At 48.8% G+C, this 27,699-nt stretch overlaps 1 protein-coding gene across 4 annotated transcripts in view; it reads left to right on the plus strand.

The window, feature by feature from the left end:
- Positions 1-27,699, plus strand: part of SMCO2 (single-pass membrane protein with coiled-coil domains 2) — an 86,050-nt gene that overhangs the window by 4,741 nt on the left and 53,610 nt on the right. For 2 of the 4 annotated variants that reach the window (XM_070049568.1, XM_070049570.1), the window contains exon 1: positions 25,288-25,441. The exons of 1 other annotated variant lie outside the window; for it this stretch is intronic. The gene's annotated coding sequence lies outside the window, so the exon portion shown is untranslated. Of the gene's footprint in view, positions 1-24,493; positions 24,648-25,282; positions 25,442-27,699 lie in introns of those variants that run through there. One more of the 4 variants, XM_070049571.1, reaches the window with a different exon arrangement.

Consider the following 27,699-nt stretch of genomic DNA (forward strand, 5'->3'; position numbering starts at 1 on the left):
GCTTTTCTGTCCCCACTATTCACTGGTGTTCCCCACCATTCAGGCACCTGTCCTCGCTTTTCCTAAGTATTTGAAGCGGGTATTTTTTCTATCTAACGCCTTACGTATTTTGAGACCTATTTTGGAAGGAGGTAGCAGCAGCGGCGGCAGATGGGGAGAGAAGGGACTTGCAGTCCACTGAGTTACTGTTCCTAACACCAAACCATTGAAATTAGCTACACATATCGGAGTTTGACACTAATCTTTCCATTATGTGATAGAATATCACTGTTTCTTCTCTTTTTTGAATTTTATTTTCTGAAAAGTCTTAGAAATACAAAATATTTTCATGTTTATTTATAAAATATAAAAATAATAGGGGGATAGTGGTTTTTTTGTGACTTCAGCATTTCCTTTTAAAGTATTTACCCGCCTACCTATAGATCACTTAAATCAGTGCATTACATACACTGGTTAAAACTGAAAGCTTTCCAGAATGGTTTCCATGTGTTTAACATTCTTGTAAGCTAACGCTATATATAGAGATCTCATTCCAGTATGTTTATATTGAAGCAGTCTGCCCAGTGCTACAGGCTGGATCCTCTTGAATTGTTGCAATTATAAGGATACAAATGAAATCTAGCCTTTATTAAAGTCCTAGCTATGGCTGCACAGCTCCTAATCCTTCTTCCTGTGTTAATTTAAGCCTTGGAACAACCTGGAGGGTAAATGCGGGTGGTGATGAGGACACTGAGGCCCAGAGTCGGGTGGCTTGACCAGGTTACCCAGCTCCTAAGTGTGGGGTCAGAGTGCAGACTGGAGCAGCCCAGGATGCTCTTGCCCACGCATCTCGATTAACCGCAGTTCTCCAGTCTGCTGTGGTGGGTTCAGGTCCTTATACCTTTCGCACCATCCCTCCAAACCAGCACAGCAACTTCTTTTTAAATTATAAAAAACAATCAAATTTCCTATCTTAACCATTAAGTGTACAGTTGGTAGTGTTAACCAAACTCACATGGTCAGTCATGCAACCAGTCTGCAGAACTTTGTGTCTCACAAAACTCAAACTATACCCATTAAAAACAATCCTCCATCTCCCCAGCCACAATCACTGTTCTAGCTGTTTCTGTGAGTTTGACTGTTTTGAATACCAAATAATTCCAGTCACTAGTATTTGTCTTTTTGTGACTGGCTTATTTCATTTAGCATACTACCTTCAAGTTTCATCCACAGGAGGATTTTCTTCTTTTCTGAGGCTATATAATATTCCATAGTATGTGTAGACCACATTTTCTTAATTCATCCATGCACTGATGTATGCTGTTATAAATAACACTGTGAGGAATGTATGTGCGCAAATATCTCCTTGAGACCTTCTGGTTAGTTCCTTTGGGTATAAGTCCAGAAATGAAATTGCATGTGATCATATGGTAACTCCATTTTCAAGTTTGTTTTGTTTTGTTTTTTAGAGCTCTCTGCTGTTTCCCATAGTGGTTGCACCATTTTTAGATTCCTAACCAACATCACATAAAGATTCCACTATCTTCACATCTTTGCCAGTTCTTTTTGTGATCTGTTGTTTGGATAGTGACCATCCAGATGGCTTGAGGTGATATTTCATTGTGGTCTTGCTTCGCCTTTGTCTGATCATCAGTAACGACAGCACCTTTCTACATGCCCGTTGGCCACTTGTGTGTCATCTTTGCACAGCGGCCATTGAGGGGTGAACCAACGGCAAAGGGAGACCTTTTTCCCTCTCTCTCTCACTGTCCACTCTGCCTGTCCAAAAAAAAAAAAAAAAACAAAAGAAAGAAAGAAAATAGTATTGACGTATCTTCACTGAGTTCAGCATAGTGTGTAGGAGAGACTAATTCACACACCCTGTATGGGAAGAAATTGGAAAAGGAAAAAAAAAAAAAAAAACAAAAAAAAACAAACCTCTCCCCCTCTCCCCCTAGATACGTAGAGGATCAATAGCAAGGACACAGCATTTGTGCCACCAGTTGTCCCATGCCGTGGTAGACGTGGCTGAAGAAATGCCACACTTCTTCAGAACCCAGATGGCCTTCCAGACCCTTCCCAACATCAGAGGGCTCCAGGCACCCATTCACAATCAGCTGAGGTGACGTAACTGATAGACTCTCTCTTCCTGTCCTCAGAAATACTTTCAAAATCATGGGAATTAAAGCAGGATCCCCCTAATTATGCTGCATTGCAAGGGCTTATTATTTCTTTCATTGGTTAATCAATAATTTCCTAGTTGATTTGGTTTCATTGTTCCTATTAAAATGCTATGAAATTAGTTTTGTAGAGATAGCATTATTGAAGCAAGCCTCTGATATTTGCCATGGAATTATCATTTGTAACCCTGCTGTCAAGTCTCTGGGAAATGTTAACTTTAGATAAATTAGTTCATTGTCTAAATACTTTTATCAGATCTCGTCAACTTTAGGTTATTCTACATCTTATCCAGCTTGTGGAATGCAGTGTCCACGAAATGTTTAATTTTTAAAGGTTAAAAAGCAGTAATATTTGAGGACAAAACAATATTGTTTACTTAATGCAGAATGAAAATTTCCAAAATAGGAAGAGAAAGGAAATTCCAAAATACTACCTAATGTTTAGTGATTATTTTAGACCAAGATGAGTAAAAAAATTTGAAGTTAACCGACAAAAGAAGTATTGTCATTATTAATAGAATATCTACCTGGTATTTTTTTTTGATGATTCACTTTATTTATTTGAAAGGCAGCATTAGAGAGAGAGAGAAAGAGATGGAAAGACAGAAAGAGAGAATATTCCCTCCACTTGTTTACTCTCCAAATGCTACAGTGACTGGGGCTGGGCCAGGCCAAAGCCAGGAGCCAGGAGCTTTTTCTTTTCTTTTCTTTTCTTTTTCTTTTCTTTTCTTTTCTTTTCTTTTCTTTTCTTTTCTTTTCTTTTCTTTTCTTTTCTTTTCAAAGATTTATTTATTTATTTGAAATTCAGAGTTACACAGAGAGATAAGGAGAGGCAGAGAGAGAGGTCTTCCATCTGCTGATCCACTCTCCAAATGGCCACAATGGCTGGAGCTGTGCCGATCTGAAGCCAGAAGCCAGGAGCTTCTTCTAGATCTCCCATGCGGGTGCAGGGGCCCAGGGACTTGGGTCATCTTCTCCTGCTTTCCCAGGCCATAGCAGAGCTGGATTGGAAGAGGGGCAGCTAGGACTTAAACCAGCACCCATATGGGATGCTGGCACTGCAGGTGGCAGCTTTACCCACTACACCACAGTGCCAGCCCTGCCAGGGGCTTTTTCTAAGTCTCCCACATTGGTGCAGGGACCCAAACACCTGGGCCATCTTCTGCTGCTTGTCCCAGGTGCATTGGCAGGGTGCTGGATGGGAAGTAGTGCAGCTGAGACATGAACTTGAGCCTATATGGGATGCTGGAGTCGCAGACAGGAATTCTACCCACTGTGCCACAGCGTCAGTCCCTTCCTGATATTTTTAAAAGATTGATTGATTGATTGATTTGAAAACAGAGTGACAGAGAAGAAAGACATAGAAAAACAGAGAGAGGGAGGGGTGGTGGGAGGGAAAGGGGAAAGAGAGAAAGAGAGAGAAAGAGAGAGAGAGAGAGGTCCTCCATCCATTGGTTCACTTCCTAAATGCGCACAACAGCCAGGCCAAAGCCAGGAGACCAGAGCTCTGTTCAGATCTCTCACGTGGATGGAAGGAACTCCACGACATGGACATCATCTGCGCCCCCTCCCCACCCCCTGCAGCGGGCATTAGCAGGGAGCTGCGTCAGAAGCACAAAGTAGGCGGATCTCAGACCAGTGATGTGGGATGTGATAGCCCAGGGAGCAGCTTGGCCCGCTGTGCCACATTGTCCACCCCGTCTGCCTGGTATTCCATGCAAGTGAGAAATCATGGATCTGAAGCCAACTACGTAGTCCTTTAGTTCTAGATTTTTGTGTGTTTAATAATTACAGTTTTGGTGGACATTTCTTATTGGTCCTTTTAAAGAGATAATAGAAAAGAAATTAAATCATTAAAATCATACCAGCAGTTACTTTTTTTTTTTTTTTTTTTTTTTTACAGGCAGAGTGGACAGTGAGAGAGAGAGAGACAGAGAGAAAGGTCTTCCTTTTGCCGTTGGTTCACCCTCCAATGGCCGCCGCGGCCGGCGCGCTGCGGCCGGCGCACCGCGCTGATCCGATGGCAGGAGCCAGGAGCCAGGTGCTTTTCCTGGTCTCCCATGGGGTGCAGGGCCCAAGCTCCTGGGCCATCCTCCACTGCACTCCCTGGCCACAGCAGAGGGCTGGCCTGGAAGAGGGGCAACCGGGACAGAATCCGGTGCCCCGACCGGGACTAGAACCCGGTGTGCCGACGCCGCTAGGCGGAGGATTAGCCTAGTGAGCCGCGGCGCCGGCCACCAGCAGTTACTTTTAACATGCAAGTTTGCAGAATATCTTAGGGCTTAATGTCGTCATCTCTCAGATGTGTGTGTTCACAGGAATGCCCGTTAAAAGAACTAAATCTAGCCTTTTTCTTAGAGAACAGCATACTATGTCATGCTGAAAGGTGGACAGCCAATTTCTTAAACATAGCCTAATACCAAAACAGAAGTCATCAAAATTAAATGTGAAGGCATGTTGTGGTGCAGCCGGTAAAGCCACCACTTGGGATACCTGCATCCCGTAGCACAGTGCCAGGGTTTGAGTTCCACCTCGATTCTAATGCAGCAGAGAGGCAGAGGAGGTGCTCCAGGTATCTGGGCCCCTGTTACAAATGTGAGAGGTCCCAACAGCGTTCTCGGCTTCTGTTTTCAGCCTGGCCCACCCCTGGCTGTTAAGGGCATCTGAGGAGTAAACTAGCAGCTGGAAGATCTCTCTGTCTCTCCCTCTCTATCACTCTACATTTAAAGAAATAAATTTTAAAAAGATTTATTTATTTATTTGAAAGAGTTACACAGAGAGAGAAGGAGAGGCAGAGAGAGAGAGAGAGGGAGAGAGGGAGAGGTGTCTTCTATTTGCTGGTTCACTCCCCAGTTGGCCACAACGGCTGGAGCTGAACCGATCTGAAGCCAGGAGCCAGGAGCTTCTTCCAGGTCTTCCACGTGGGTGCAGGGGCCCAAGGACTTGGGCCATCTTCTGCTGCCTTTCCAGGCCATAGCAGAGAGCTGGATCGGAAATGGAGCAGCCAGGACTTGAACCGGCACCCATATGGGATGCCAGCATTGCAGGCAGCAGCTTTACCTGCTACGCTACAGCACCAACCTCAGAAATAAATCTTTTAAAAAAATTAAGTGTCAGAATCTGCAGCGGTCTCAGTATGGAGCAGTATCACACCAAGAATATCAGCCAATTCCTGGGCCCCACCCCCAGGCCCCTTGGGTCAGAAACTCTGGGTGTAGGGGCCAGAAATCTTTTGTGTTGGGCCCTGCAGGTGATTCTGGATGCTGAGATTTGAGAGCCCTCGGTTGCTGCAGTTCATGTCGTACGCAGTTGGTCCGTCTTGCCCAGGCTCATTGAGGCCTCTCAGTCTTCGTGACCTTGGTAATTACAGAGTTTCTCCACGTATGAGGAGCAGATTACAGAGCCACTTTGCTAAATATAACATCTAATGAGCAATCCAACAGTGACCCTCTCTGTGTAGCAAAACAGAGTACAGAAGTTGTCTGTGTATTTTTAGAACACAGAATTTGCCAACATCTTGAGGAAAACAAAAAACAACTTTAAAAAGATGCATTCTCTTTTATCACTAGACTTAGATGGTTGGGCTATAAATAACAAGAGAAAGAAAAACATAACAGGATAAGATGATCCCTACCAAGTTTGCTAATGTTATCTGTAGCAGTTGAAAGAGCAAATAGAGTAGCCATTCCCTAGGAAGGAAAACACTCTGAATGTATAGAAAGAGGGAGAGCTGATGCCTGCACATCAGGCACGGGGCATATTTGCTCCAGGGGCTGCAGGGATGTCCCGGTGTAGGTGCTGGCCTGCTCAGAGGTGGCACCTGGCACCGGGCTATCTCCAGCCACGGCCACCTCCTCCCAGGTGTTCCTGTAGTCCCCTCCCAGTCATGTCCTCCTTCACCTTCCCTCTCAGAGCAGCGTAAAGCCGCTGAGAAACCTGCTTCCCTAGCCAGCCAGGCACGTTTAAAAACTCCTGGGTCGTTTCCATCTTGGGGGGACTCATCACACTTTTCCCATCATGGTGGTGTTCCCTGGGACATGGTTTCTCTCCCTTGGCTCTCTTGACATTGGGGCTGGGCAATTCTCTGTTGTGGGGCCGGTTCTCCTCCCTCCAGGAGGTGCAGCTGCACCCCTGGTCTCTCCACAAGATGCTAGTAGCTGGCTCCCACTGTGACAGCAGGAAGCGTCCATGTAGGTGGCCAGTTGTCATCTGGGGAGAGGAGATGTACATACACTGTTTACCCTGAAACCCAGAAGCATTGCTCCAGAGATTCTCCTCTCTCTGTGTTAAAGGGGACAGGAGAAAAAAAATCCTTCAAAACCACCTTTCCTCTGATTGTGTCATTTTTCCTTATTTGTTACCTGCCGTACACACACACACACGTAGTCTCTCCTTCCTTCCCTCCCTCTAAGCTTTTATTTCACTCACTGTGTGCCCCTGTTCTCAACTCCCTGACACCATTATCCTCTGGTCTCATTTATTCCAGAAATCCCAGCTCTGAATCAGTTCAGCTCTCTGACAGTCTCGCTGCTACCCAACAGGTACCAAATACTGCTGGAGAAAATCCTAGGTCTGGTGGATTCCCTGCCCCCATGAGCCTCTGGGAGGCAGCACAAGGCTCTTCTCTTTCTCTAGCCAGCATGTCTTCTGTCTGGTCTGTCACAGAGTTTGTCACACAGCAGAAATTTACCCGTCTTGGTTCTGAAGCTGAGGCATCCAGGACCAAGGTGCTCACAGATTTGTTGTCTGAGAAGTGCTCTGCTTCTTAGATTATAATTGGCTGTCTTCTTGCCATGCCTCACATGGCATAAAAGGGGATAGGGGAGCTCCCTTGGGTGCTTTTGTCTGTATACTAATCCCTTTCATGAGGGCTCCATCCCGATGACCACCACCTGAGGCTGCACCTCTGGATGCCATCAGAATTCCATCACGTCCGGGCGTAGGATTTCAGTTTGAATGGGAGGGGGCCACAGGCATTCAGACTGTAACATCCACCTTGGGTGGAGTACTCACAGGGTGTGTTGGACAGGTATCCGAATAATGACAGGAACAAAAGGCTGCTTGCGTAGCTTGGCTTAATTTGGCCTGTTTTGCCACAGTATTAACATTGTACTCAGAAGGATGGAAGTGTGGGGCAAAGGGCTCATCCAGAGACCTCTCAGGAGTGACCAACCCAACAGAGCCACAGCTGCCCCGCCAGAATGGAGCCAGAACTGTCCTTTCTCCAGCCATGACCACGAGAGGTTTACTCAGTATGGATTTAGCAAGAGAAGAGCGAGGAAGTAAAAGAGGAAGAGAGAGCAGTAGAGGGATAGGCCAGGGAAGCCGTGAGCTACTGGACATCTCCTCAGGTTTCCCCTGGCAGTGTAGAAGGGGCAGGAGGAGCAAGCCTGGGACAACTGTGCTGGTCTGTTACTAACCCCGTGTGTGTACTCCAGTGAGTTTGCCAGGAGGAAACTTCTGGACTGTGCCCCTCCAGCAGTGGGTTGTGTCCAGGCTTCCAGGGGCACAAGACAAAGGCTGCACACGGTTTTGAGCCCCTCCTCTGCTTTCAGCCGTGTCCCACCTCCCCATATCCTTCACCAAAAAGACCTTGCATACCCTAGCACCAAGTAGAGCCAGAACCCTCTTCTGTGAAGTGATCAGGACCACACACTGTTTGAGTAATTGACACCACTTACTAAAACAGAGTCACCACCAGAATGATCCATGTGTAAGTGAAACATGTCCAATGGCCTTGCATTGGGGAATCTTCTGAGTTGGGCCAAGGCTTCTTGAGTGGGTCTTTGAGTTGGAGCTGTGCAGGTCATGACCGGGATTCATCCTTTGGGAGGTCGGAGTTGGGTGTCTCTGGGTGAAGCCATGTGAATGCACATTCCCCCACCCAGGTCAGCTTTTTCTCATCCACACCTTTACAGTCGTGCCCACACCTACTTTGACCAAAAAATAAATCAAAAAGAAGTTATAACTTGTCTTTTAAATGACTTTTCATTAAAATTGTTTGATATGCTTTTATCCCTCCAGCTTATGTTATTAAATTTCAGGCACACCTGGCCCGAGCAGGTCACGGGGGGGGCGGGACTGTTGAGGGGAGAGCCCCTGCCGCAGAACCCCTGCCACTCCATGTCCTTCCAGCAACGCCACGGGCAGCCGGCCGCCTGCTTCCTGGCCCCTTGTCAAGAGACCCCTTCCCCCGGCTCTCAGCTCTCTCCCCTTCCTCCCTCTCGTGTCAACACCTCCTTCTCTTGGGCATGGAAACCCGTTGAAAACATGGTTATTCTTAAGCCCCCTGTCTTCCTCCAGCTTCCTCCCTCCTCTCCAGGCTGAGATTTTGAGAAATTCCCACACCCCTGGGATTCCTACTTTCACTTCCTCTCCTCTACTGTGCTTCTCTTCTCACTCCCCACCCCCGGAATTCTCCTCATTGCTGACCTGGGTGAGGTCACCCCTGGCCCCCTCATTATCTCCACGTTTGTTTCTCAGTAATGTTGGGTCTGCGTACCAGTTCCTCCTTTGTTGAATCTTGACATTTCTGTGATTTTCTACTCCTAGTTTTTGTCTAAACCGTAGCACATTCAAATGTTGGGATTCTATCACCCTTCATCCTAGGCTTGCTTTCTTCCATTTTTGTTTGTTTATTTACTTGAAAGGCAGAGAGCGACACAGAGACAGAGGCAAATCTACTCCTCGATTCACTCCTCAAATACCCACAACAGCTGGGACTGGGCCAGGCCAAAGCCAGGGGCCTGGAACTCAATCCAGGTCTCCGACATGGGTGGCAGGGACCCAAGTATTTGAGCCAACACCTCATCGCTTGCTGCCTTCCAGGCTGGAATTGGAAGCAGAGCTGGGATTTGGACCCAGTCACTCCCATAGGGGATGCAGGTGTCCCACGTCATGTCTACACCACAGGTGTAGGTCTCCTTTCCCCTTCTGGAGTTTCACCACCACCTGTTTGCTGGTGCTTCTCAGTCTCTTTCCATCCTGACTTTTCTCCTTAGCTCCAAAACTCTGTGAGTCTGTCCAGCAGCCTAAAGGACAGTATCTGCTTATGTGTTTCAGAGAGACCACAGCCCCAACATGTCCAAAATGCAGTTCACCACTTGCTCTTTTTCTACAGCCTGCTTCTTCTGTGGAGTCTGTAATTTTCCTGTAGGGTACCAGGATCACTCGGTTTTCCAAGCTACAAACTTGGAGGATGCTGGTCTCTCTCCTGGCTCCCCTTTACTCTGTACATCTGTTCACCATAACATTAGCTCAACAAATGCACATGTGTCTGCGTCGACTGATGCAGAAAGAGTACCCATCCTTGAATAATGCCGTTTTTCTTCCTGTTGGTCCCATCATTGCCTAAAAGCAGAAAAATTAAAAGTGAGAAATCACCCGGAATCACTGTTTTCACTGCTTTGCGTAACAGAACTCGAATGTGGTCTACCAGACATGCTCTTTAAAGGACCTGTGAAAGACTCAGGAGCTCTTTGTAAAAATCCTCTCTCCAGTCTACATGCTGTGACCCAGCATGGGGAGGTAAACCAGCAGATTGTTGTAGCCGAGGTTAGACCTTACTGAGAAAAATCTTGCAGTCTTTGTGGCAATTCACCCTGACTTCACTCCAGCATCCTGCACACACTCGGTCTGTAAGCACTTCTTTCCAAGTCCTTCAGCCTCCCCTCCCTGCACATCACCCAACAGTTGAGCAAATCATAACAGAAGAGTAAGATTGTCCACCCCAGAGCCAAAGGGATAAAAGGACCGAGGAGCTTTGAAAGAGGAGAAACAGAGTAAGGAGGTTGTTCATTTAGTCTGTATGATAGGTCAAAGCATAGAGGACTAGTCTGTATGATAGGTCAAAGCATAGAGGACTAGGAACACTGCAGGTCTTGGCGACCCGCAAGCTTCGAATGGGTCAGAAAACTCTTGCTGGACCCGAAGTAACATTTAGAGCTCCCCGCCCGCGCTGCCGCCATTCCACCATCAGAAGTGGAGGATCAGAAGCTGGGTTATGCAAATATTTCTTTGACCTATCATCTGCAAGCCAAATATTTTGCTCTGATCTCTGTATATAGAACATTCAGATAAGCATTTCATGTTTCAGCAATCTTTATCTGTGAGAGGGACAAAGTAATTCATCACCTGCCACATACTTTGGAAAAAATCATGGATAAAAATGAGTTTCTCAGTTATAAAGACCTTCTCTGCAAAAAGTGAGTTCATGGATGTTAATGCAAGGATCACAGCAAACTGCTGTTGGGGGGCCCGGGTCGGGGGACTGGCAGGGAGCTCTGTGGCTCCTCCTGATGTTTCCTCCTTAGGGACTTTTCCTGCATAGAAAATGAGGTTTAAAATCTGTTGTGCCTTGGATCGAGTTAATTTTAACACTTGAATATCTGTACAGAGTCAGTTCCCATCTGGTCACCTGAACGGATGAGGAAGTTAAATTACCTGCAGGAGATGTACTGTGTAAGGCACCAGGAGCGTAAACTTTCCCTCTTTGCAATTCCATTTCTCTGGCTAGTTATTTCTGTTTGTCCTACACAAGAACAACAGACTCTTTGTTTTTTTTTTTTTTGTTTTGTTTTGTTTTTTAATTTGACAGGCAGAGTTACAGACAGAGTTAGAGAGATGGAAAGGTCTTCCTTCTGCTGGTTCGCCCCCCAAAATGGTCGCCACGGCCAGCGTGCTGCGCCGATCCCTGGCCACAGCAGAGAGCTGGACTGGAAGAGGAGCAACCGGGACAAAACCGGTGCCCCAACTGGGACTAGAACCCGGGGTGCCGGCACCGCAGGTGGAGGATTAGCCTAGTGAGCCACAGCGCCAGCCAGAACAGCAGACTCTTAACAAAGCCAGCCTTCCCCACACCTGGAGAATCAAGAGAAGTGAATGAGTTCATTTCTTGGGCTTGGATTCCAGGATCAACACGGGTCTAAAATCCCTCACCCAGGCTCAGTTGGGATTTTTCCAAGAGCGGAGCAGCTGGCTGCCTTCCCTGGCTTCCCCTTCTCTTTCTCACCTCTCTGTCCCCATTCACCGGCCAGTTTTAGCTCATGACCCTACTCCAACCACAGTAGCCTGCTCTTAGGCCAATCTTATCAGCGCTGTGAGAGGTGAATTCTGTGGCCCGTGCACAGGAGCACAGTGTGTGCATCCAGGCTCAGCCCTGCTGCTCTCAGAAGAGAGGTCAGTGGGGTCATTTCCCAGCAGCCCCAAGGTCATACTGAGTTGCTTGATCACATTCTCCTCAAGGCTGTTGGCTCTCTCCTCCTGATTCAGGCCTGTGTCTCCATTGGGTACAAGGCGAGAATCTTACTTCTTCTGCATCCCCACCAGACGTGCCAGTCTGAGTGGCAGGCGTCCACTGGTACTCCTGGGTATGTCGTGGTGCCTGCCTCTCACAGAATCACCTGTGTGATTGTGAACTTGCCAGCTTCATCAGTTCCATGTGACTTCTCGCCAGCTTGTTAGCATCAGCCCTCTAAGCCTGGCATTGTTACTTCAGTGCAAACATTGCCACATGCATGTGTGACTCCGCATCAGTCTTTGCTCCCTTGGGAGCCTCTCCTTCAGGACTGGCAGGTGAGACTAGTGAGTGTGAGCAGGTGCGAGATGCTGAGTCCTCACTGAGCGGGCAGTGGTTCACACCTCGGTCAGAGTCAGAACGGGCTTCTCCCATCACCTGGGGACGTTCGAAATAAAATAACGTTCATTGGCCAAGGCCCCTTCCGGGAGCTATTTAAAAACGATTTCAGGCACATGAGCCTGTCTTATAAAATAAGATTCTGAAAACTGTAGGCGGATATTAAGGTAAACTAAATGAACTCTGTGTAAGTGGTGGGTTTTTGTCCTTTCTGCATGACTGGCTTCATACAGTGAGCACTGCAGAGGTGTCGGTGAGTGAGGTCCTCCCAGGGAAGAGACATTTTAGAATCTTTCTAAACTTCCCAAATTGCCATGCTGAAGCTCTCCTTCATGTTTCCCGTGTAAATAACAGAAAGGTAAAAATATACTTGTCTTTTATGAGTAAAGATGGCCGTTGAGCGTTTGCCTCTTGTTCTCCATCCAGAATTGCAGAGTAGAGTCAGCTCCTGTGATTGGTGGCAGTTAATCTCTACAAGTGGACTCTGACAAATGGACATAGAGGGCTGGGTTCCTCTGGTCCTGTTTGCATGTAGCCTGCCTGTATTTGTGATTAAAGACACCGTATATGCATTGTTGATCCATCAACGCTGAATTCATAGCCAACAGCGCCATAACTCGTGCCTGATCGAAGTTTATCTACTACACATATTTTCTCCCCAAGCACAGCATGGCCTTCCTAGGCCTGGGAACAATAGCTGGCTCCTCACTGTTTGACTTGGAGGTCGTTTAATGCTGAAATTGCCAACAAAAGCACAGAGCTAAGAGCTAGACCTTGGAAAGACCTGTTTACCACAGGGGAGCTGAAATAGGAGGCCGTGCGTAGCCTTGCTTAACCTCAGTTGGGAATGTGTGCATGGGTGACTCAGGCTGCCCTGCCTGTGCCTGAGAATTATCTCAAAGGCACGAGGGCATTTATTTTGGGGTTACCATGCACTTCCCTGAATAGGGAAATTGGTGAACAAGGAACATGTGACTGACAGGATTGACCCATGGTGAGGTGTGCGTGTGTAATCTTGTTACCCTCGCCCTTCTGCCCGTGTCCTTGGCCTTCTAGGCAGGTCCAAATAGGAATCTTTCCTTCCTCTTGGCTGAAGTCCCCTAGCATTTGCCCTCCCTGCTAGCAGGAATTGGATGTGTTCAGTTCAATCACATTTAAGAAGTCAGAGCTTATAAAAGACCTGTCTCAGGGAAATTTAGAATTTTCTAAGGACCTGTTCTTTAATCAGGTAGAGGAATGAAAGTTGGGCAGAAGGGTTACTGAGAGATAGGGTGGACACTGGGGGAGATGGAGGTTAAGGAGGCATAGGTATGATAGCATGCCAAGGAAGGGACCCCTACTCTGGGGACCAGAGCTTTCGTCCTAGGTCCACGGGTGTGAAATACGTCCTGTGGCGTTTGTGGTTCTGCACGAGTTCTCTTGGGTGCTGGCAATCGCAGAGCCCACAGTGCATCCTCCCCCGGCCTCTCTCAGCATCCCTAGGCGCCTTCTCCGCATCCAAAGAGAAACACGCCTCTAGATTGGCTCCAAGTTTTCAAGCTGGTGAGATTGTAGAGCCGAGCCTCCCTCCTGTCCTAGGAGATCCCCGTCCTCTGGATACCTCCCCAGGAGCCATTTGGATGGGAAAGAACGTTCCATGGGAGCCAAATGCGGCCGAGATTTGTTAGCTGGTTTGGGTGTGCCGTCAGTTGCTCAGGGTTTTAATGTTATGAAAAGTCGGTTCTGAGCGGAGCCTGCGGAGATGAAAGCTGCCACCCCGGCCTGAGCTCGGGGAGTCTCAGTGTTATTTCAGCGGCTGTGTACACAGCTCTGAAAATCTGTGCTTCAGAATGCAGCGTTCTGTCCTTTGTGTTCCCTGAAAAACAGTCCCATGGGCTCAGACATGAGAGAACAGTGAGGCCGGCCAGCACTTCCCCACACGGCAGAGGTCAGAAATGCCCGCAGCCTCCCGGAAATGAACAGCCTGTACAAGAGGAAGCAGAAGACCCGGAGGAGCCCGGCTGTGGGCGGACTTCTTGGTCCCACCCCACTGCCATCCCAGCCCCCCGCCCGCAGATGTGTCTCCAGCTTCCTGGCTTGCCTCCCCCCCCCCCCCCCCCCGCCCCAGCTCCCTGCAGGGAGCTGCGTGCTGCAAGCTTGGCCGAGGTCACTGCTTCCTGTCTGATGAACTTTTGTCTTAGTTTATTTTTAAAACGTTTTTTCCCTTTTTATAAAAGATGTCAAGCTCATTGTGAATATAGTTGAAAAATGCCAATAAGCAGCAAACAGATGGCCAACATCAAGGCTAACCCAGATGTAACCATTGATGAGTTCTGGTTTCCTTAGCCTTCCTCCATGAATCACTACAAATCACTATGTTTTCAATGGGATTATATTGGAAATACAGTGCTGTGAGCTTTCTGCTCCCCTTGACAACATATTCTAATCGTAGCTTCAGGTGATCGTTGTGAGCGGTCCATGGCCTCTCTTGCTGTGATCCTCTTCATCCATTACTGTTGCCAAGCTTTTGCATGAATCCCAGGGATTGTGTTCAAAATACAGTGGCCTTCCATTTCTGTGATTTCTGCAAATGTGGCTTCAACCAATCGCAGATCTAAAGAAGTTTTTTGTTTTTTGTTTTTTTGTTTTTGTTTTTGTTTTTTTTGGTTTTTTTTTGACAGGCAGAGTGGACAGTGAGAGAGAGAGACAGAGAGAAAGGTCTTCCTTTGCCATTGGTTCACCCTCCAATGGCCACTGCAGCTGGTGCGCTGCGGCTGGCGCACCGTGCTGATCCGATGGCAGGAGCCAGGTACTTATCCTGGTCTCCCATGCGGGTGCAGGGCCCAAGCACTTGGGCCATCCTCCACTGCACTCCCTGGCCACAGCAGAGAGCTGGCCTGGAAGAGGGGCAACCGGGACAGAATCCAGTGCCCCGACCGGGACTAGAACCGCAAGGCGGAGGATTAGCCTATTGAGCCACGGCACTGGCCTAAAGTAGTCTTTTAAAAACTGCATTTGTTACTGAACAAGACATTTTCTTCTTGTTATTATTCCATAAGCAATACAGCATTTATTATTTATCTGAGAGAGAGGGATAGACAGAGAGTAAGGTCTTCTAACCGCTGGTTCAATCCCCAAGTGAGTGCAACAGCTGGAGCTGAGCTGAGCTGAAGGCCAGGAACCAGGAGCTTCTTCCACATCTCCCATGAGAGTGCAAGGGCCCAAGCACTTGGGCCATGTTCCACTGCTTTCCCAGGTCGTAGCAGAGAGCTGGATCAGAAGAGGAGCAGCCGGGACTAGAACTGGTACCCATATGGGACGCTGGTGCTGCAGGCAGAAGATTAACCTACTGTGCCACAGTGCCAGCCCAAACATTTACTATTTACATAGCATTTATATTGTGTCAGGTGTTATAACTGGGGATGATGTAAAGTCTATGAGAGAGAGTAGATATTGGTGACATAGCAGTTAAGCCCCACTTGGCATGCCCTATTTCACAGTGCCTGAGTTCCAGTCCCCCTGCTTTTTTTTTTTTTTTTTTTTTTTTTTTTTGACAGAGTTAGTGAAAGAGAGAAAGACAGAAAGGTCTTCTTCTGTTGGTTCACCCCCCAAATGGCCACTACAGCTGGCGCGCTGTGCCAATCCAAAGCCAGGAGCCAGGTGCTTCCTCCTGGTTTCCCATGCGGGTGCAGGGCCCAAGCACTTGGGCCATCCTCCACTGCCCTTCTGGGCCGCAGCAGAGAGCTGGCCTGGAAGAGGAGCAACCGGGACAGAATCCAGCGCCCCAACTGGGACTAGAACCTGGTGTACCAGTGCCGCAAGGTGGAGGATTAGCCTAGTGAGCCGCGGAACCGGCCCCCCTACTTCTGATCCAGCTTCCTGCTAGTGTACCACAGGAGACAGATGTGATGGCTAAAGTGCTTGAGTCCCAGCTACCCATACAGAAGACTGGAATGGAGTTCTAGGCTTCCAACTGCCTCAGCCCTGCTTTTTCCAGGCATCTGGGGAGTGAACCAGTGAATGGGAGTGTGTTCTCTCTCTCTGTCATTTTGCCTTTCAAATAGATAAAGTTTAAAAACAATGGAATGATGTATATGAGTTACATACAAATACTAAGCCACTCTTACATAAGGGTTTTAAGCATGAATAGCCTCGGATTTTGTTATCCTTGCAGGCTGGGGATGTGGTCTGGACTCAGTCTGCCATGGATGCCAAGGGATGGGTCTAGAAAGCATAGAAGGCTTTCCACAGCCATCGGAGTGTGGAGCAGCCAGTCAGAATGCACTGCTGTGAGACCCGAGCTGCAGCCCATCCTGGGCGTTAGCCTTAGTATACTGTTTGAGTGGCAGGGAAGGAACCACAGAGGAGGTCCAGGAGCCAGGAGAATAGGGGCATATCAGGGAGGGGGCTCTATTTATCCGTCACAACAAAAGATTTTAAATATATAACATACTGGTGCAAGTTCTCTGAATATCAGAGCGTTTATCAGTATTACTAGCAGAGTGGCTGTGAGCAGCTTTCTAGGGAGAGCTGTGCCAGGATCCCTGAGTATTCCTAGGGGCATATATGCTAGGTCCATGAGGATTTTAGTAACACATTCCAAACTGTATCTCCAAAGCTAGCACGATTTATACTTTTATCAAGTTATTCTCTTCTTGATCAAATTTACCATTAAAAATCTGTGTGCCATGGAGTAGTTTGTTTGTATCGTGGTTCTTCTTAACCCAGCAAATCTACATAGGTATAGGTTATTTCATTCCGTGTGTACTTAATTCTAAAGGGGCCTCAGAAGCAAAGACGAGGGAGTTCCCACCAGGGAACGCCCCAAACCTGGAAAGGAGCGGGTTGGGGCACCAAAGAAAGATGCACTTGATATGGGAGCCATCAGTTGAAAACGTGTATTAGGGGAGCTTAGGATGCAGGGCAGGACTCCTTGTCCCTGACAGATAGTCGGCGAGGGAAAGGGAGACATACCTTCTAGGTGTGTCTACAACCTGGGCTTAGGGTGCGGAGTTTACATGAGGGTTTCAGGAATTAGTCTCAGGGTGGGGATTCTCAGAGCCAGTTTCTTCTGTGTTTTGGGCAACAACTGAAACCCTGTTATCAAAACCTGGGGATGTTCAAGGTCCTCTTGGTGTTCAGGTCTGCAAGGAAAGAGGTGTTCTGTGTTTCTCAGGACAAGAGGAAGGCAGGAGGGGCTGAGGGCCCTACACAGATATTCTTCAGATGTAGAGCTCCTATATGTGCAGTCACTAACCAGGACATTCATTGCAGCAGTGTTTGTCATAGCAACAGCAGCCCCCTGGAAATGAAAAGGAATGAAATATTCACGACTGTGAGGAATGAATGTCTTACATAATTTATGGCTGTGAATATTTTAAAATATACCGTGATTCAAAGGATGAGGAAAATGTAAGACTGACATGGAATGTTCTAGAATATATTAAAGAAAGGCAAGTTTTACAATAGAATATACAGCACAATCATAGTTATGTTATAGAAGAAAGTAATTGGATGTTCTTTGAGACATGCATAATATACCTCCATATATAAGTGTCCGGAAAAAATGCACACATCAAGATATGCATATCAGTGTCTCAGCATGAGAAGTAAAATTCTATGGCAAAGCAAAGATTTTCTCAATTTTTTGTCTGTATATCTTCATATGTTTGATTTCTTAGAATGATAAGATGCTCTTTGGAATATTCCTTAAGGTATAAAAAAGAAAACAATTATTTTCTTTTTTACATTTTAAAGAAAATTTTATTTATGTTGTTTGAAATGCAGAGCAACAGAGAAAGGGAAAGACAGAGAGATATCTTTTAGTACCCAGGCAGTTCACTACCTCAATGACTAGAACCACTGGATCTGGGCCAGCTCAAAGCCAGGAGCCAGAAACTCCATCCTGGTCTGCCACATAGGTACCAGGGACCCAAGTACTTGGACCATCATCTGCTGCCTTCCCAGGCACATTAATGGAGCTGGATTGCAAGTAGAGCAAGCGCTCTGGTTTGGGATGCCTGAGTTGCAATGGGCAGCTTAGCCCATTATACCTTTTGCTATTATACTACAATACCTTTTGCTATTTTACTTTATTTTTCCTGGCAGAAGAACACTCTATTACAAAACTTAAAAAAAATTTTAATTGTACATATTTATGTGATGCAGGATGATAATTGAATACCTGTATACAGTGAATAGATCAGTTCAGATAGCTTGGTCATCTCCTTAAATTTTGTTTTTAATAGTTTGTTTATTTGTTTATTTGAAAGGCAGAGTTACAGAGAGAGAGAAAGAGATCTTCCATCTGCTGGCTCACTTAAAAAATGTCCTCAATGGCCAGGGCTGGGTCAGGCCGAAGCCAGGAGCCTGGAACTCCATCCTAGTCTCCTACATGGGCGGTAGAGGCCCAAGTACTTGGGCCATTTTCTGCTGCCTTCCCAGGCGCATTAACAGGAAGCTGGATTGGAAGTAGAGTAACTGGAACTTGAGCCAGCATTGCATGCAGTGGCTTAACCCTCTGTGCCAGCCCCTTCCATTTTTTTAAAACATTGTGATTAGCACAAACATGTGCAAGTGTTTATGGAGTGCAGTGTGCTGCTTCGCTCAGTGCATACATTGAATGTGTAGCGATCAGTTCAGGATGTTCCCATCTCATCAGTACTTACTGTGCAGTCTTCGAGCTCCTCTCTTCTATTTGTTCATCAGATGCACACCGGCTCACCGTGAGCTGTGGGCATAGCACTGTGCTGTGCAGCACAGACCTTAGTCCGTCCAGCTGTGCTTGGGTCCCTGTCGGGCAGCCTCCCTCTGTGCCCCGCGAGACTCTAGTCCACTCTGCTCTGCATTCTGATCAACGGTTTCTTAGCTTCTGCATCTGAGAGAGGACATGCAGCCTGTCTTTCTGTGCCTCACTTATTTTGTTTAACACAATGCCTTCCAGTTCCATCTGTTTTGCTGCAAATGACAGGCTCTCACTTTCCCAACTTTTCTTTTTTTTTTCATTTGAGAGGGAGAGGGAGAGGAACATCATCCAGGCGTCCCACATGGTAGAGCAGGGACCCAGCGTTGAGCCGTCACTGCTGCCTCTCTGGGTCTGCATTGGCGGTCACTGGAATCAGGAGCAGCACCAGGATGCAAAGCCCGGCACGCTGATGAGAAGGAAGACAGCTTAGCAAGGGTCTTAACCACCAGGCTAAGAGCATGTTTCATTTTCCTGAAATGTTTTCAGTGAAATTCCAGCCTAAATGAAACCCTAAGTCAGTGTGCGTCTGATTGGAGCAGGGGCAGGGGTTGGGCTCCCTCCTCAGCCTCCCGTCCTCTTGGCGACTGTCCCAGCAGCCCTGCCCTGTGGACAGTGGCCTGCAGGGGGCCAGAGCACAGACTGTTATGTTGTCGCTGTTGTAACTCCTCATCATTTTTTGCTAAGCGGCCCCACCTTCTCTCCAGGCCCTGGGCCCTGAGAACTGCGTAACTAGTCGTGTCGGCAGCATAGACACATTCCCTCAGTTCCTGAGTCTTTTGTAAACTTTCCAAGTCGGAGCGCTCAGGAGCCAGCCAAAGGCTGGGGCCTGGCACTCTCAGCCTCCTGAGAAGATTCGGAACTGTGCTCAGGTCAGTACCCAGATTCTGAAAGCACAGCTTTCAGGGGCCAAGGGTCAGTCTGGGCTCGAGGGATAACCATGCCAATGCCAGCTAGCGTGGCAGCACTTGGTTACACAGCACGCCTTTGCACATGTCTTCCTGCTGTCTGGACCCAGTCCTAAGGAGCACAGGTTAGGTCAGAATCTGCGTACCACATCAATGGAAAGGTTGTAACCAGTACTTCCAGCTACAGGTGGAACACAGTAGCTTCTTACTTCGTTACAGGAACACGTAGTGGTCAGTTTTCTGTTGCTATGGTAATGACATGTCTTTGGCTGGGTACTTTATAAAGAAAAGCGGGCAAGGTGGATGATTAGCACAGAGGGTAAGATCCTGTTTGGGACAACCACATCCTGTATCAGGGTGCCTGGATTTGAATCCAGGTTCTCTGATTCCAGCATCCTGCTAATGGGAGGTGGCAGGTGATGACTAAAGTGGGTCCCTGCCACTCTCATGGGAGATTTGGATTGGGTTCTAACTTCTGGCTTTGAACTGACCCAACCCTGGCTGTCACAGGCATTTCTAGAGTAAACCAACAGGTGGAGGATCTCTCTGTCTCTCTCTCCCTCTCTCCATATAAATATATATAATATCTAATTGTAAGTATTATTATATTTCAAAGAGGGAGTCACACACACATATAAGAAACAAGAAAAGGGAAGAGGTTCATGCGCACAGCACCAGCACCGGCTGTGCTGTGGTGAGGTCTCCTCGTACAGGCATCATGAGAGCAGGCAGGAGTGTGTGAGGAGAAGAGATCACACGGCCAGACAGGAAGCCCGAGTGAGACTGGGTCTCACAAGAACTGTTGATCCCCCCCCCCTTTTTTTTTTAAAGATTTATTTATTTATTTGAATGACAGAGTTACAGAGAAGCAGGCAGAGACAGAGAGAAGTCTTCCATCCGCCGGTTCACTCCCCAGATGGCCCCAATGACTAGGGCCGAAACCAGGAGCCTGGAATTCCATCCTGGTCACTCACATGGGTAGCAGGGGCCCAAGTATCAAGGCTGTCATTGGCTGCTTTTCCAGGTACATTGGCAGGGAAATGGATCAGAAGTAGAGCAGCCAGGATTCTAATTGGTGCTGCAGTATGCAACACCGGGGTCACATTTGCTATACCACAATACTGGCCCCTACTTTTTCTCTTTTAACATTAGCAGAAAAAGGAGGTTGTTCAGAGCAAGCATTGTGGCGTAGCAGGTAAAAGCCATCACCTGTAGTACTGGCATCCCATATGGGCATCGGTTCAAGTCCGGGCTGCTTCACTTCCAATCCAGCTCTCTGCTGTGGCCTGGGAAAGCAGTAGAAGATGGCCCAAGTCCTTGTGCCCCTGCACCCACATAGGAATACCTGCAGGAAGCTCCTGGCTGCTGGGGATTGGCACAGCTCTGTCCATTGCGGCCGATTGGCGAGTGAACCAGCGGATGGAAAAACCTCCCTCTCCCTCTCCCTCTCCCTCTCCCTCTCCCTCTCCCTCTCCCTCTCCCTCTCCCTCTCCCTCTCCCTCTCCCTCTCCCTCTCCCTCTCCCTCTCCCTCTCCCTCTCCCTCTCCCTCTCCCTCTCCCTCTCCCTCTCCCTCTCCCTCTCCCTCTCCCTCTCCCTCTCCCTCTCCCTCTCCCTCTCCCTCTCCTTCTCCCTCTCTTCTCTCTTGTAAGTATGGGAAAGAAAAGGTTTTTTAAATTTAAATAATATCTATGGACAGTTAAATTTAATATTCTATATTTGTTTTGTCATAGGAACTTCTCATTCATTGTGGCTTAAGTCTACGTACAAACGTTCCCCAGTTGGGTGGGACAATGGATGTTTCAACTGTCTTTGCCACCAGCCCTCCATGGTCACGTTCAGCATGTGGGCCACATCCTTATTGCCCTCAACAGTTGCTCAAGTCATCACGTCTACATCCCTGCTAGAAAGAGGGAGAAGAGAACAAAGAACATGTCCCTCCCTTTACACGCACTGCCCCAGGGTCGCACCCAGCACCTCCGCCTGCGGCTCACTGCTCAGGATGGAATCACCCGCAGATGACAAGGAGGCAGGGAGGTACTGGGCCACGATCTCAGGGTCCTCTTAGGATGGAAGAAAGGGGGACAGAGATTGAGAAGGAAGTAGCAGGAACCTGTAACAAACCTGTAAGATGAAGTCTAAAGTGGATTGTTTGCACTTCCTGCTCCGTGAAAAGGAGATCCTACCATGTCCTGAGACTGCGCTGAGGACTGAATGACAATCTGTGCAAGGCGTTTGCATGGTGACTGGTGCTTAACAGACATTCCAGAAGCTTCCTCTGTTATTTCAAATGCTTCACAGAACAAGCAGTAAAAACGGTGATCATTCAAAAAAATATTTCTGGGCTGGCGGCGTGGCTCACTTGGTTAATCCTCTGCCTGGAGCACCGGCATCGCATATGGGCGCTGGGTTCTAGTCCCGGTTGCTCCACTTCCAGTCCAGTTCTCTGCTGTGGCCTGAGAGGGCAATGGAGGATGGCCCAAGTGCTTGGGCCCCTGCACCTGCATGGGAGACCAGAATAAGTACCTGGCTCCTGGCTTCTGATGGGCACAGCTCTGGCCGTTGCAGCCATTTGAGGAGTGAACCAGCAGGTGGAAGACCTTTCTCTCTCTCTCTCACTGTCTAACTATCTGTCAAATAAATAAATAAATAATATTTCTGCACAGACATGGCACAGCATTTCTTCATGTTGAAGCTTCGGTTTCCTTCATGTCCTTTCAATCACTTCTCTGTGTCGCTCCCCCTCTTCGTGGAGGAATGACACAGGACCCTGCGCTGTTCTTTTGTCTGCTCGGCCCTTCCCGGGTTTGCTGCTGGTTCTTCCCGGGTTGGCTACTGACCCTTCCACCTCCGTGGAAGGGCGGTTCCCCCTGGCCACTTTCCCCACTTCCGCAGGGGAGCAGCACACCGCCGGCCGGCTCTCTCAGGGGCTGCACAGGTGTTCCTTCAGATGTTCCCCTTAGATGTTCCTCGTGCATGCCATCTCTCTCCTCCTTTATAGTCCTCCTCCCGCCAATCCTAACTCGGCTGCCCACACGCCGAGTACGATGCTCTCCTCCAATCAGGAGCAGGATCAGCTCCTGGAGGTCATCACTCAAGTTGGCAAGAGGCAGCTGTGTAGAAGCTGTTTTCTTCTCTCTCAGCGCCATATTGTGGGAGAGCAGATGCATAGAATAAGTCTTAATTCCAGTAACTTAGTCTAGTCCGAGTTGCTCCCAGTTGCTCCCCACAGATCCCCCTTTCTTTTTATTTTTTGGCGTTGATACGCGCCTGTCTTCGGTGTCCCGCGGCACACACTCTGCTCTACTTGCTAGAGTTGCCCACAGGTGCTTACAAGTCCTATCAATCAAGCAAACCGAATCCGGGTCCTCTCTTCACCATGTTGTGAGGTTTTTAGGCGCTGATGCGTGCCTGTGTTCGGTGCCCTGCAGCTCATGCTCTGCTCTGCTAGAACTGCCTGCAGGTGCTTACAAAACCTAGCAATCAGGCAAACCGAATCCAAGCCTTCTCATTGCCGTATTGTGGGGAGACTTATTGGTGTTGGTTCGTGCCTATCTTCGGTAACCTGCAGCGGGTAAGCTGCTAGCCGCCTGTAGGTGCTCATCGCCTTGCTAATCAGGCAGACCGAATCCAAGCTCTCTCATTGCTGTGTTGTGGGGGAGGCCTTTCTCTATTTCTCTATCTCCGGGCATTCCTATTTCTCCTATTTCACTTCTATCTACCAGCATTCCTATTTCTCTCATTTCACTTCTAGACTTCTGTTTCTCTTATCCCTGCGGCTTCCCGGCGCCCGCCCCGAGGGTGCCTCTCGGCGGCTTCTCGGCGGCTTCCCGGCTCCGCGCCCGCATCGCACTAGCCCAGCGTTCCCTATCTACTTGTGCCCCGCACGCTCTCTCTGCGCACGGCAGCCTCCGCGAGTCACACAGCCCCAGCTCACGTTTCCGCCACTAGCATTCAATCCAAGTTCCCCGGGCTAACCTGGCGAATTCAACCCAGCTCACGTTTCCGCCCCACGATTTGGCTTGCCGTCCTTTGCTCCCCGGGCTAATCTGACGGATTCCAACCTGGCTTACGTTTCCGCTACTGGTTTTAACTTTTCGCCCCTTATTCCCGGGCTAACTCGACGAATCCCAAAGTAGCTTTCGTCTCCGCCTCAGCCTGCCCCCGCGGCTACAATTTCCCTAACATTTTTCTCTACCCGGTATGTTTCCCTAAGTTTTCTTCCAACAATATTCCTCCCTCATTTCTCCTGGCTTCTCCCCACAGTCCGTATCCGAGTCTGTTTGTTCTAGCTTTCACTTTCGCTTTCGACCTTAGAGATTTCTCCCAGCTTCCCCCCGTAGTCCGTATCTGAGTCTATGCGTAGGCTTTCAATAGCTTCTTCCGGCACCTTTTCCGTCCGGCTTTCCCCTAGGCTGTTTGCTAGTCTCTCCGATATTTTCCCACTTCTTCCCGTTTCTTCCCTCCTAGGTTTCCTATCCGAGTCACGGCACCATTATGTCGCTCCCCCTCTTTGTGGAGGAACGACACTAAGCCCTGCCTAGGCTTCATATCCGAGTCACGGCACCATTATGTGCTCCCCCTCTTCGTGGAGGAACGACACAGGACCCTGCGCTGTTCTTTTGTCTGCTCGGCCCTTCCCGGGTTTGCTGCTGGTTCTTCCCGGGTTGGCTACTGACCCTTCCACCTCCGTGGAAGGGCGGTTCCCCCTGGCCACTTTCCCCACTTCCGCAGGGGAGCAGCACACCGCCGGCCGGCTCTCTCGGGGGCTGCACAGGTGTTCCTTCAGATGTTCCCCTTAGATGTTCCTCGTGCATGCCATCTCTCTCCTCCTTTATAGTCCTCCTCCCGCCAATCCTAACTCGGCTGCCCACACGCCGAGTACGATGCTCTCCTCCAATCAGGAGCAGGATCAGCTCCTGGAGGTCATCACTCAAGTTGGCAAGAGGCAGCTGTGTAGAAGCTGTTTTCTTCTCTCCCAGCGCCATATTGTGGGAGAGCAGATGCATAGAATAAGTCTTAATTCCAGTAACTCAGTCCAGTCCGGGTTGCTCCCCACACTCTGTGTTCCAGGCTTAGCCCCCGTTTACACGGCGTGAGGAGCACCGCGAGCGTTGTTTCAGCAGTACCCACTCTGCACCTGTGTCCGCCTCCTGTCACCAGTTCCATGACTCTGCGATTCTCATGCCTGCACTCGGGGAACAACTGATGACCGCTTGACGGCAGGGTGACTGTTCACAGAATCCCTGCTCCCATATCTGGACGGGGAGCCAGACGGGAGCCTCATGGCCTGGGTGCCCCCTCAGGAGCGGATTCGCTGCCTTCTGTGAGCCGCGTGGTTGCGGACACGGTCCAGCCCTCCGGCTGGTCCATTCCCTCCTCAGCCTTCACACTGAGATCACTTTGTACTGGGAGCAGCACCGACCAGAAGCAGAGCAGAGCAATGGTCCTGGGGCCTGGCCACTCCTGCTCAGCTTGGTTGCTCCAAAGCCTTGTTTGGCAGCAACAATTTTCTTAGTCTGCCCCCGCTCCGTCCGTCTGTTGGCTCCTTATCCCCACCTTTTCCCTTTATAGCAGTTGGTCACTGCTAAACCTTTCTGTTCTCCTAACAGTCTAGGGGGTCTGGTTCCTGGGTAATCTGAGACAGGTTACAGCATTTCTTAATTGTCTATCGATCTGTCAATATCATCTTTACATGTCTGTCATCTAGATTTATCTGTCCATCATCCATAGCTATCTATCCATCTATCATCTACATCTATTTCTGTAGTTATCATCTGTCTACCTACCTTCCTATCATCTGTGTCTATCTGTGTTTCTACTGTAAGTACCAGAAACAGTTCACGTATTCCTTTCCCCAAGAAAAGCAGCTGTCATGGGGATAATCACTCAAAAGGCAGAAGGACCTCAGCTTCAGAGATGAGATCCAGGAGCGCAGAGGAGAGCAGACGACAGGTGCTGGGCGCCTTTCCTGGAGGACAGTGGTCAGCGCTGACGCACACAGAGGCCCCGGGACACCAGGTATGGAAGTGGGTGTGCAGAGAACAGGGTGAGACACAGCCCGCCGTGTTCAGGGACACTAACTTAGTAGGATTAGCTTTGTAGGCTATAGTCGTTTAACCAGCTGGGCATCTATTCCGTCTTTGTTGTCTCCAAGGTTGCCTCTCTCCGTGTTGCTCACAAGGTCATGGAAGACTTTCACAGGTGACTTTGAGAGTCAGACGCACCCTGCACATCACAGAAGAGAAGTAACCCCCACACGACAGGGCTTTGCTTCCGCATCAGCGCCTGGGAACCGCTGCTTCCTCCTTTGATAGCTCAGAAACCAGGCCTTGTTTTCCAAACCTGGGCCTGGAGTTGATGGGTTCTTGTAGCATGACCTGGGCCCTGTCCCACCTCTGCACAGAAATCCGAAATCCTCACTCTTTCTCCGCTGCCGCTGGCGTCTCTGCCCTCCTGCCTGCCTTCCCTCTTCCCTCCTTTCCGACATCTGTGCCTACAGAAAATCATAACGGTTTCTGCCACCCCCAAACAGCTGCTTTGAATCTGTGGGTGATCCTCCTACCACTTATATTTGTATGTAAAGAACAACTATAGATGTGGGTATAAAGAAGGATTAACACAGATGTCTTTGCCAGTGTTGCATTAGCTTCTGCTTAGTTAGTTAAAATATGAGCTTACAAATGGAGAGAACTCATCAGCAGAACTGTCTCTTTATCTGTGTAAGTTCCAACTCCTTAACCTTGATGCTGAAGACTGCTGTTAGGGCAGGCTTTTGGCCTATCAGTCAGGCCACCACGTGCCTCACTGGAGTTCTTGAGTTCAGTTCCCAGCTCTGGCTCCTGCCTCTGGCCTCCTCTAATGCAGGCCTGAGGAGCAGCAGTGGCGACTCAGATCGCTGCCACCTATGTGGGGTTGAGTTCCTGGCTCCTGCCTCTGGCCCAGTTCATTGCCATTCACTGTGGGCCTGTGGGGAGTGAGCCAATGGATGGAAGCGATCTCTCTCTCTCCCTGTTCTCTGCCTCTCAAATAAATGGGCTTAATTTTTAAAAATACAAATTAAAAATTAAACAGTCCCCAGGCCAGTGTTGTGATGCAGTGGGTTAAGCCACTGCGTACATGTCCACCTCCCAAACTGGAGTGTGTGTTCAAGACCCGGCTGCTCTACTTCTGACCCAGTTCCCTGTTAACACACCCGGGAAGGCAGCAGAAGATGGCCCAAGTGCTTGGGCTGCTGCCAACCATGTAAGAGACCCAGATGGAGTTCTTGGCTCCTGGCTTCAGCCTGGCTTAGCCCAGGCTGCTGTGGGTATTTGAGGAACAAACCAGTGGATGGACAATCTCAATCTCAATCTCTCTCTCTCTCTCTGCCTTTCAAGTTAATTAATTAATTAATCTTTCAGAAAACAGATAGTTCCCCCTCCCTGGATAGCTTTCTCCCCTGTGAATAATGTCTGGCTCGGATCGCACTTACCGTGTGACACTCTTAAAACCGCTGCAGAGCTGCCCCTCCCCGTGGGCATCCTGCCGGTACGCCTTTCTCTGCAGTGCGTAGCACTTGTGTAGGCCGCTCACTGGCAGTCAACATAGACGAGCGGTGGCTGTCACTGGTCTCTAAGCTGCAGGTCAAGACTGTCCGTTCACCCCCGCCTGACTTAGCGCAGTGCCCTAGATTCAGTGAGCCTCTGATGAATATTTGATATAGAGGTGGGGCTGCTGCTACCGCCACATGAAGGACTTCACACTCACGTTTTATTCTTGAATAGCCGAGGGGCTGCTGGCGTTCCTTACCCTGCTCGTTCTCATTTTGTGTGCTCTCTGATAGTTCTATAATCCCCTCTTGGATCTTACTCTTTTTTTTTTTTTTTTTTTTTTTTTTTTTACTTTAGAGGTTTTTTTGTTTGTTTGAGAGGCTCCCATCTGCTGCTGCACTTCTTAAATGCCCGCAATAGCTGAGGCTGGGCTCGTGCTGGGCTAGGCTCTCCCACATGGGTAGCAGGGACTCAGCTACTGGAGCCATCTCCTGCTGCCTTCCAGAGTCCACGTTGGCAGGAAGCTGGAACTGGGAGCCGGAGGCAGGCCTGGACCCCCGGTGCTCTGATACGGCACGCAGTTGTCCCAACCAGCATCTTAACCGCGAGACTGGACGTCCATCTGCAGACATCACTGTAACTTAGCGTCTAATGGGAGAGGTTCAGAGATCTTATTTTTTATAGCTTCTTTATTTGAAAAGCAGAGGAAGAGAAAGATATAAAGATCTTTCAGCCACTGATTCACTC

This window comes from Oryctolagus cuniculus, chromosome 9 (assembly GCF_964237555.1).
Source record: "Oryctolagus cuniculus chromosome 9, mOryCun1.1, whole genome shotgun sequence".
Lineage (NCBI taxonomy): Eukaryota > Metazoa > Chordata > Mammalia > Lagomorpha > Leporidae > Oryctolagus > Oryctolagus cuniculus.